This window comes from Schistocerca serialis, chromosome 1 (assembly GCF_023864345.2).
Source record: "Schistocerca serialis cubense isolate TAMUIC-IGC-003099 chromosome 1, iqSchSeri2.2, whole genome shotgun sequence".
In the NCBI taxonomy this organism is placed as follows: domain Eukaryota; kingdom Metazoa; phylum Arthropoda; class Insecta; order Orthoptera; family Acrididae; genus Schistocerca; species Schistocerca serialis.
In genome coordinates this window covers 217,790,048-217,798,724 of record NC_064638.1, presented here as the reverse complement: position 1 = coordinate 217,798,724, position 8,677 = coordinate 217,790,048, and the positions used below count along the sequence as shown (strand labels likewise).

Sequence of the window (8,677 nt, the reverse complement as noted above, 5' to 3'; positions counted from 1 at the left end):
CGTCGAATCAATTCGTTCCCTCGCTCTACCGGGTTGCAATTTAAAACAACTCGTCTTTTCGAATTTCCGAATCAATTTCTCGAGAGCCACGTCAGTCATCGAACCAACGCCTTTTTTCAAACCCTTCGGTGTGCGGAACTTCGGCAGAGCGACTTGTGCACAGTCATCATAATTGTAATACAGCTTTACAAGCAGAGTGCGATCCTACATTGTGACACTAATGGCGAACGTCGAAGACGCAAAAGGAGAAAAACCCATGTACACGGCGTGTTTATACCAACTTCAGTGGGTCGTGCGCATGACAGGTGTTTTCACTTACGTATTCTGACACATGCAGCTCCACCTATTGATCAATTTTCACACTCTTTTTTTCTTCTGCCCTACGTTTTCCCCCTTCTCCGATAATATTCCGTTGCAATTTGACGTCATTCTGACCAGTGCGGTTATTTCTCGAGGGTTTTGAAAGTTTAACTTTAATTATAATCACCTGTATATTTATATACATAAACCCAAATATAATTGTGTACTGGACTGTACAAGCCTCGCAGCAACCCAGAACAATGCTCTGCTTCCAGTGTGTAGTGGAAATGGTTCTTGGGGAACGGTGGTGTGGGTTGAGAGACGTGCACATACCTTTATTTTCCAAAACCTATCGAAAGAAAGAAAAGTTCCTCTTCCAAATGGTAAGGCCCAATCCTACTCACTAATACAAGCAATGTAACGATGCTCTTGTTCATACAGTAGCAACACTGTCAATAAGAAAATTTCAAGACACAAATACAAGTCAGCCTAAAACAAACTTTGGTCAAGCTCCAGCCTCAGTTAACATGAACTTGAGATCTCCACCCAAAAGTCATATGTCAAATTAAAGTTGAAGCATGTACAGCCCTCGGTCGCAAAAAAACTTACGTCAGACTCAATCGTTCAAAGACAACACCATTAATAGTTACAATTCAAGCAAAACGCTGGTCAAGCTCCAGCTTTAATTAACTTCCAACTGGCACCGAAGGTGCTCATCCAAAATTCTGACGTAAATTTTGATTATTTAGAAAAAATGAACGTTAGCAGAATTAATTCAAAGCACAACTATGGTCAATCTCCGACTTTATGAGATCTCAAAAGGGCACTAAAGATGCATACGCAAAAGTGTTGACGTAAAAATTTATCTACATCTACATACATAGTCCGCAATCCACCATAGGGTGCGTGGCGGAGGGTACCTCATACCACAACTAGCATCTTCTCTCCCTGTTCCACTCCCAAACAAAACGAGGGAAAAATGACTGCCTATATGGCTCTGTACGAGCCCTAATCTCTCTTATCTTATCTTTGTGGTCTTTCCGCGAAATGCAAGTTGGCGGCAGTAAAACTGTAATGCAGTCAGCCTCAAATGCTGGTTCTCTAAATTTTCTCAGTAGCGATTCACGAAAAGAGCATCCCCTTTCCTCTAGAGACTCCCACCCGAGTTCCTGAAGCATTTCCGTAACACTCGCGTGATGATAACACCTACCAGTAACAAATCCAGCAGCCCGCCTCTGAATTGCTTCTATGTCCTCCCTCAATCCGACCTGATAGGGATCCCAAACGGTCGCGCAGTACTCAAGAATAGGTCGTATTAGTGTTTTATAAGCGGTCTCCTTTGCAGATGAACCACATTTTCCCAAAATTCTACCAATGAACCGAAGACGACTATCCGCCTTCCCCACAACTGCCATTACATGCTTGTCCCACTTCATATCGCTCTGCAATGTTACGCCCAAATATTTAATCGACGTGACTGTGTCAAGCGCTACACTACAAATGGAGTATTCAAACACTACAGGATTTTTTTCCTATTCCTCTGTATTAATTTACATTTATCTATATTTAGAGTTAGCTGCCATTCCTAACACCAATCACAAATCCTGTCTAAGTCATCTTGTATCCTCCTACAGTCACTCAACGACGACACCTTCCCGTACACCACAGCATCATCAGCAAACAGCCGCACATTGCTATCCACCCTATCCAAAAGATCATTTATGTAGATAGAAAACAACATCGGACCTACGACACTTCCCTGGGGCATTCAGTTACGAAGTGCCCATTTTTAGAAACAGAACTGCTGGTCAAACTCCAGTTTCAGTCACAACCAGTTAATTCAAGGCACCAGGTGCGTACCGGTAATGATAGCGTAACACCAGTTTCCTTGAACCAGTGCAATTTTTTATCCCAGTAAAAACAATGTTCTGGGTTCAGATCCAATTACTGTTGCCAGTAACGAAACAGGTGGTGCCAACGGCTGCCACGCATCAGCCAGATATAAGCAATCTTGAGACACAACTTTCGCAGCTCACTCTGTCTCATCTTCTCAAAGGACCACCACACATCTGTTTGAACTCTACAGTCGCTGCCTGTCTCCCCTCAGATCATTAGTCTTCATCAACTAGTCACAGTCGATATCATGGCAATTTTAATACTTCTTCTTAAAACGGCACTAACACAAGAGACAAACTCAGGCGGCTTCTAGCAGTAACGATGATATGTGCCTCATCACTGTTCCATCAGGCTGTATCCTACATCCACCTCCGAAGCGGTCTCAGGACTCTGGCAACAGACCAAAAACGCCGCCTCCAACCGACGCTGCTCCTGGGCGCGCCACAGTGCCATCAGCATTTATAGCGGCCCAAGCGTTAGTTACAGCCGCGCGCTCTTCAAACTCAACGAGCAGGTGTTTCAACTTGTCGCACGGCCTGTACGGGACTGCTTTTATATACGAATGTGTTGGAAAAACTTGAGATTTACGCCCACGGGATAAAATCCTCGGGAGGACTGTTGCACAAACAAAGTGATTTTGCGCATAGTAATTATTATTAAATTTTTGTAGACGTGTTTCAGTCTTTATCAGTCCTTCGCCTTGGGATGGTACGGGCGCTTTACCAGGCGTCTGCTGTGGCGGCCCGCTGTGCACTGGCAACGTAGAATCTGACGAAACCTCAGCATGACGCTGCTTTCAGCCTGGAATATACGCTGTCGTCAAGTGGACCGTTCCTTTCTTGCGTCAACGTTGAGTGTGCCGAGTTCGATCAGCTGCTGAACGCTCGGAAACGCTAATTTGTGGTAAGGTCTTATGGGATCAAACTGCTGAGGTCATCGGTCCATAAGCTTACACACTACTTAATTTAAAACGAAACTTCCTGGCAGATTAAAACTGTGTGTCCGACTGAGACTCGACCCCGGGACCTTTGCCTTTCGCGGGCAAGTGCTCTACCATCTGAGCTATCGAAGCACGACTCACGCCCGGTCCTCACAGGTTTACTTCTGCCAGTATCTCGTCTCCTACCTTCATTACTGTGCCATGTCTCCGCAGTATCCTTTATTTCAGGAGTGCTAGTTCTGCAAGGTTCGCAGGAGAGCTTCTGTAAAGTTTGGAAGGTAGGAGATGAGATACTGGCAGAAGTAAAGCTGTGAGGGCCGGGCGTGAGTCGTGCTTCGGTAACTCAGATAGTAGAGCACTTGCCCGCGAAAGGCAAATGTCCCGAGTTGGAGTCTCGGTCGGGTACACAGTTTTAATCTGGCAGGAAGTTTCATACCAGCGCACACTCCGCTGCAGAGTGAAAATCTCATTCTCAGTACTTAATTAACTTAAACATACGCTAAAGACAACACACATACCCATGCCCAAGGAGGACTCTAACCTCCAACAGGGGCAGCCGCGCGAACCGTGACAAGGTGCCATAGACCGCTCGGCTACCCCGCCTGGTTGGAGCTCAGAAACGATGTAGTCTGTGCATACGGTGCACATGTCTTAATGTGATATACGCGATCATAGCGCGATCCAGCGGCAGTTGTCGGCTTTATGCGGCTAGTAAAGCACGTGGTTTATGTACGAAAGGGACGGGCGTAAAATTCCAACGTCAGCTCTGTTAAAACGCACATTTCCTCCATTTTGCGTATGCCACTCGTGTTGTCCTGTCTGTAGTTCACACAAATAAAAGCTTCAGTACCCATAAAACGTTATTATGCAAACAATAACGCTCCATATAAAGTCAGCACGTTACAAATTTACAATAGCCTTCTACGTACGATAAAAATTTCGCAATTCCCACTTTTCAGTAAAACCCTAAAGTCTCTTATTTGAACTCCGTTTCTGTTTATTGGCAGAACTTTTGGAACATCTGAGGTAGAAGAATAAACAAGAAAGCGGAAATACCACAGTGTAAGTAGTGCAAGCTCTCTTACAGATAAAGCCAGCCGAACACACAGTCTCCTGAGAGAGAACGCACTTATATTTACATAATACTGAATATTGTAGAATGTATTTGTATTAAATTAATAATGAAGACTCGGAATCTATTAGAAAACGTGGAGGTAATAAAAGGTGTGTGATGTAACGAGATGTGAACCTGCGATACATGACACTAATCTTCGTATCTAAAAAATGTTCAAATGTGTGTGAAATCTTATGGGACTTAACTGCTAAGGTCATCAGTCCCTAAGCTTACACACTACTTAACCTAAATTATCCTAAGGACAAACACATACACCCAAGCCCAAGGGAGGACTCGAACCTCCGCCGGGACCAGCTGCACAGTCCATGACTGCAGCGCCTTAGTCTTCATATCTCTGCGTCTCTTTTCATTACTCTAGGTTGAAGTCTCGTAACATTCGACCTTGTGTTGTAGGGTACTATTTACTGACGGCTTTCATCGAAGGTATTTTACTTACTGACATCTAATTATAACAAATAGTGCGAAGAAAAATGTGTTTCTGAGGTATCTTCAGCGTGCCTTTGCCTTCAAAACGGCAGATTTTCGTAAAGGAAAAGTTACAATTCGAAAATTGTTTAAAGACGAATGACGTTTCCGGTCATTTTATCGCAACAAATCGTACCACTAAACGATGATTTCAAAAAATGGTTAAAATGGCTCTGAGCAATATGGGACTTAACTTCTGATGTCGCCAGTCCCCTAGAACTTAGAACTACTTAAACCTAACTAACCTAAGGACACCACACACATCCATGCCCGAGGTAGGATTCGAATCTGCGACCGTAGCGGTCGCGCGGTTCCAGACTGTAGCGCCTAGAACCGCTCGGCCACTCCGGCCGGCAACGATGAGTTTCTAAGACATCTGTTTGCTGGTGCTTTGAAATGGCATGAATTCATAGGACGTAAGTGATAATGTAGAACCCACTAAACATGAGCCTCAACCGAAAGACAGTGTGGCAAATTGAAAATAGCGTTCATATCTTCTATCTTATCGGTCTACGTTTGAACGCATGTGCAAAATATCTGTAATGTTTGATATCCTTCTGCACGTTCTGAAAGACTCCCCAACGTACTTTTTTTGCGTTTTGACGTCAGAAACTCGGCACACTCAACGGTGACGTTCGAATGCACCGTTTCTCTATGATGGTCTAATACAAAGAAGAGAGGGGTTACTTTAAACGTTTCTGTTTTCTTCCGTTTAATACAATAAGTTTGTAATTAATGTTTCCTTAATGTTTAATGTATGTTGCTTTGGCATCTTTTATGTATAAATTATTTCAAACTCGTATCTTAGATATTTTAGTACATGTAAAATGCAGTGTTTAGCACTAAAAGCGTTTTACAACGATCGAGTTCTTTTAAAATCTTTTATATAAAACGACAATATTTAAGTTTGGCTTGAGTACGCTACAGTGAACTGAAAGTTGCGTTAAGACTGGTTACTTTGTAAATACGAGATATTGTATGATATACGATTTTGGTTTTCATTAAATGGAAAATAAGTTTGCTATAGAACTTTAGTGTTGTATCAGATTCAACAATTCTTTTAGCTTCGTAATATTGTAAATATAGGAGTCGAGCCCAACTGCAATATAATTTTGTTGTGAGACAGATCTGAAGATGGCGATACCGGTCATTTTCAGACAAAAGAGCAATCACAGAAAAAAGCTTTCTTTGTACTTCATTTGACTGCAAATCTTCACATCAGATTTTTTGACTGATTCACTGCATCGTTTTTCATCATTCGTTTATTTGATGTGGACTAGCATAATTATGATTGAACAAAATGGTCTCTAAAACGATACCTTTTGGTAGAGTGTAAACTACTGCCAGCATTCGACGAGATGACGGGAAAATATCCCTGGCCAGTAGAGCTGCCGTTTAACAGTTTAGCACTGTACCATTGTAGTCCTAACCATCACTGTCTGACATATTATCAAGCAGCTGCCCCTTCTGGACTGCAGGATTCCTAGCTTTGTGACTGCATGCCTTCCGCTGTGTTGCACCCAATAGAAGCTGAGAAGAAATGAATCCCCGGAGACGAAATCTTTCAACCTACAAATTTCGCACTTCCCTCTTCTCGTCTCTACTGGTACCATTTGATCTGAAGATGCCTAACTGAGCGTACGTTCCTTAAGATATGCGCTTCGTCTTCAGGCCAAAAGCGGCCCATCGGGACCATCCGTCCTCCGTGTCAACCTCAGCTGAGGATGCGGATGCGGATAGGAGGGGCGTGTGGTCAGCACATCGCTCTCCCGGTCGTTCTTTGACCGGAGCCGCTACTATTCGGTCTTCTCAATTGGCATCACGAGGCTGAGTGCACCCCGAAAAATGGCAACAGCACATGGCGGCCCGGATGGTCACCCAACCAAGTGCCGGCCACGCCCGACAGCGCTTAACTTCGGTGATCTGACGGGAACCGGTGTATCCACTTCGGCAAGGCCGTTGCCTCTTCCTTAAGATACGACCGTGGTTTTCAGAGTGCTCTAGTACAGTAATGAGCCTATACGATACTTCCCACAGAATGATTGAGTGTAATAATGGGGCGCTGCGGTTATATGACGCTGTATGGAAAGGATATAAGCAGCGGAAATGTTGCAACTGCATCAGTCCAATGCCGACGGCTAGAAAAGTGATCTTGATTGTCCTAAAATAGCTGCAACAATTTCACAGCTGTTAGAAGCGAATAACTGCACGATATTCCATTATATCAGTGGGCTTCGACGTTTTCTTTCGGCACCTCCAACGGAGAGATACAGTCGCAAGTGCTGAAACATGTAAGGATAAAAGAAAAATAAACAAACGGCGTCCTTCGTAAGGGAGAAATTCTCTCCAATTTTTCTTTACAAGGACGGAAAATGAGATAATCTACAGCACACAAAAAGGACAACAATCTCATATTGTCGCTGCTGTGACAAATTTTTCATCGTCGTCTCTATGAGACGAATTGTACTGAACTGAAATTTAGTTATTGTTTGTTGACCAGTTTCCACGTTTTGTGTACACGGCACAGTACACAGGAATGTGCACATGGCAGGAAAAATTTCTGGCGTTGCACAGTGCCCTCTAGGGGCGTCGATGAGAGCACAGTTTTAATTGACCTGTCACTCAGAAATACTGCGTAAAGTACACGCATTCACAGGAACGCGTGTTTACATTCGACTGGTGAGCGTAAAGAATCTGCTGCATTATTAAAATATAAAATAAAAAAAGAAATGTCGTCCTCATTTAAAGACAATTTACGTTATAAGTGACTTTAACAATCTGTTTATAAAATATTTTGCTTTTCATTGTGATCTTTTTAATCCTTCAGAATGTCAGTCCTAACATGTCTCTCACCCTCGCTGTATTTTGAATGTTTATTTAGCGGTCTTAAAATGCAATCGACGGCAACTGGAAATTAATAAGTAGATACATACTGGCGAACAAAGGAAATCTGAGAGCAGCGACCGTACGCTTGTTACCAATCTCTTGGCCTTGTTTCAGTCTTTTACTTCTGATTCAAGCAGTGTTCACTGTAATTTAACAGATAATAAAACGTCTTGGGCTGTATTTAATAACAACCAGAAGTAGTTACAATTATAGTCACTAAACAGTTTCATTGTAACAATACTTCAGTCAGCTCTCATACTCATCATTGTCCTTACAAAATTATTTTTATTTTAGATAGTATCGCTCTTTAATATTTCCCACCATCACTGCTGAATCTTAAATGAAACACACTTTAAAACAATTATCATTTATCACGCACGCGCAGTTATTAATCTTATATACTTGAGCCACGGGAATACGACATGACTTCCTACATAACTTTTTATCACATTAAATTACCTCGAATCCATTAAAAATGTTTTTATCACTATTCAATTTCTTATCTTCCTTCGAGATTTATCTCACTTTAAATATTCACAAAATTCAGAACATTACCTAGTTTCACTCAAGATTCTCTATCTTTCTTTGCGTCGCGTTTTCATATACGATCCGTTGCCACTAGTCGCTACATCCGGCCGCGCTAGCCACAAATATCTCCGTAAAACTGTGTTCACATTAAACAACTTGTCAACCGCTGAGCGAGACACTAACACCCTCAGAACTTTTACGTCTATGTTCTTTACTATTGTACTAACTACTTCTTTCGTAAACAAACTGTAGCAACCTGCCACTGAATCGATTTTCTGCCATTTCCTTTCACCACGACACCGACTTTCCTCTTTAGAGCAAGTGTTGTAATTTCTAGGTGTTTCTACGACACGAGTGATTTCAGTTGCAGTTATTAAGGTTTAGAGCGACGTCATTGGATTTTTATGTTAAGCGGAGTGCGCTGTTTCACACTTCTTTGCACTAACGTATAGTAAGATTGTATCAGACTGATACAATTAAAGACATGAGCAGCTGTTCGCAATTTTCTTTTTCGTCTTACCTTTCCT

General features: G+C 42.5%; 1 pseudogene; it reads right to left on the bottom strand.

Annotated features, from left to right (window-relative positions):
* Positions 1-6,582: 6,582 nt before the first annotated feature.
* On the bottom strand, positions 6,583-6,700 carry LOC126426864 (5S ribosomal RNA; annotated as a pseudogene).
* Positions 6,701-8,677: the final 1,977 nt, after the last annotated feature.